We start from the raw sequence: 2674 nt of genomic DNA, 5'->3' as shown, positions 1-2674 counted from the left end.
CCATGGCTTGACAGGACTTTACACAACAACCGCGGAGAACCCAACAGACGTGCTTGAGTGCCGTGAGGGAAGAGTGATGAGACCGCCCAAAGAAGACTGGTGTGTGACTTAATGCGTGTCTACCATAGAGACTTCGTGATAGAGTTATGAGCATAATCATTCATATATCATATCATTGTCATTAATTACATTATCGATATTCTTGTTGTATGTGTGGTGTGGAATCTTGTGAATGAATGCATGATATGATGTTGAGTTGACCTCACTGAGTTCTGTTGAACTCATTCTTTTTATATGTCTTTTTCTATTAGATTATACTGCAGGTTATGAGAACTTTCAAATGGAGGATTCGTTGCTAGTATATCTTCTTGAAGGAGTGACCAAAGAAGAAGTGGATCCACATGGAGCTTCATGCAAGTGTTAAGACTATTCTTTTGGGTGGGATTCCATTAGAGAACTAGTTTAATTTATTTTTCAGCTGCAAATAAAATTACTCTCTTTTCATTTCAAAACTCTGATCTTATACTTTTATTTTGAAGTAATGGATGATTGTAACCATTATTTTGGTTTTGATAACTTAATATGATAAACTTGATTTATTCTTGTCCATTTAATTATGGTATATCATGTTTTGTATGGATTTGTCACTGAACCTAGATCTTGCTGTGTATCACCCCCACGGGCATTCGGGTAATGACCGGATCCGGCTGGGTGGGGTGTGACAATAATAGTTTACGGATTCCGTTTTACAAACGATTTACTTATATGCAGGTAAGGACATTCAATCCTATCTTTATGAATAGACATAAACATGCTAGTCCAGTGTCTGTTAGCATTAGTCTTTCATTATATATGCTTCTGTAGTCATGTATTACATACTGATCTTGTTATATTACTGCTGTTTGTCTTGTTTACATATGCACTTTGTTGGTTATGAATGTGATATACTGATGATGCGTAGTATGAGGTTTTGATGGATGAGGTATTCCTTTGGGATATCTTAGCTTGGGATATCAGAAGGTTGTGGAATGGGACACATGCCTGCTAATGTCTCCAGCACTGTCATGACTATTGGATGACATTCTTAGGTAGAGTCTAGAATTGGATGGCTAGGTACCCCACATGCTACTACCCTTTTGGTAGGGGGATTGAAACCGAATGACCCGTGATGACTGTGATGTGACGTTGGTCCACTGTTAGTCATATAAATGGTAGGGTTGCATATGTTAGGGTTGGGCTCATGGACGTCCAAGGAACGGACCGGGTGTCGTGAGGAGTCCTGAGAGCATCCGCCCCAATAATATGTGGATGACCATAGGGTTAAGGAGTGGAGTCCAACAATGGTAGCCAGTCCATGAGGATTCTCATTCTTAGGTTGCGAAGGATACTGAACCGAGTTGGTTGGTGCCATAGGGGATGTATCTGGACTTCAAGTAGACATGTTACTTGTATGACCTTGCATTGGATTAGAAACCCCGACATGTGCCAGTACTCATTACCAATGGTCGTGGTGAGAGAGTGTTGACTTAATCCCAGCCATGGTTTGAGAGCCAGGTGTGGATCTTCCATTTTGCCCAGGATCCCTACAGAGGTAACCAGTCCTTGCCGGATCAGAGTGACTAGACCTACCCAGAGGAGGGATGGTGTATATCTTAAAGCATGTCAACTGTTGGAGACTTGCATAGTTAGAATCATAGAATCATTCATACTTTGCACTCATTCATATCATTTATGCATTTCTGATTTGTTGGATAATTGATGGGAATTGTAATTGTTCTTACTGAGTTCTCTAGAACTCACTCCTTTATTGTATATGTTTTATTAGCCTGCAAAGATGGAGGAATTATGCCGGAGGATGGACTGGTTTCCTATGAAGGAACCTTCCCGTATGAAGAGGATGTGGCACCGGCAGTGGGAAATGGAGATAGCCTGTGCGGGAGCTCCTGCGAGTGCATGGAGTGCGCTTATCTCACCTATTGATGGACAGAGACGGAAAGTGGTTAGACAGTTCGCTCAGCGAATGGAGAAGAACTGGAGGACCCCTTTTCTTGAGATTCATGAAAAACATTATTTAGCCTTAGAAAAGGAAATTGGAAAGAAAATAATATAACTCTTTTTGATTGCTTCAGCTGAACTCGTATTCATTTTAATTCATTATTCTTTCATTTATTATTGTTATTGGAGTATTTGGACTCCTGTAATTCCTTTAATTCAATTATTGAACTGTTATTGCTCTTGATTGTCTTTATTTGTATTTATCATTGTTGATAGACTAAAACCGTTGATCCTGTGACGGATCACTCCCACGGGATGTCAGGCGGGTAACCTAGACCGGCGGGTGGGGTGTGACAATGAGGCTGCAGAAATAACTTTCAACAGTACCTATAAATAATGCAGATGGGACTACAAGTTTGGCTTATAAACTCCTCTATTTGAATGTTGTCCTTACTCCTGGAGTATTAATGACTGCATTATTGACACAACAAGGTACTTTCTTGACATTCCTATTTATAGATACCTACTAATTATTGTTTATCACTCAGTTATAATTCGAAGTTGTATGTACAATACGGGTTTTGTTTTTGAAGCTTCTCTAGTGTAGGTAGATTGCATTGGTTATCACACTAAAATTGGCTACTCGGAACTTTTTCTCTGTATGAATTTTTTTTCCGGG

Source organism: Hakea prostrata, chromosome 10 (assembly GCF_041222555.1).
Source record: "Hakea prostrata isolate BN-2017 chromosome 10, UWA_Hpros_2, whole genome shotgun sequence".
NCBI classification, from domain to species: Eukaryota; Viridiplantae; Streptophyta; class Magnoliopsida; order Proteales; family Proteaceae; genus Hakea; species Hakea prostrata.
Note: the sequence above shows the minus strand (reverse complement) of the source record.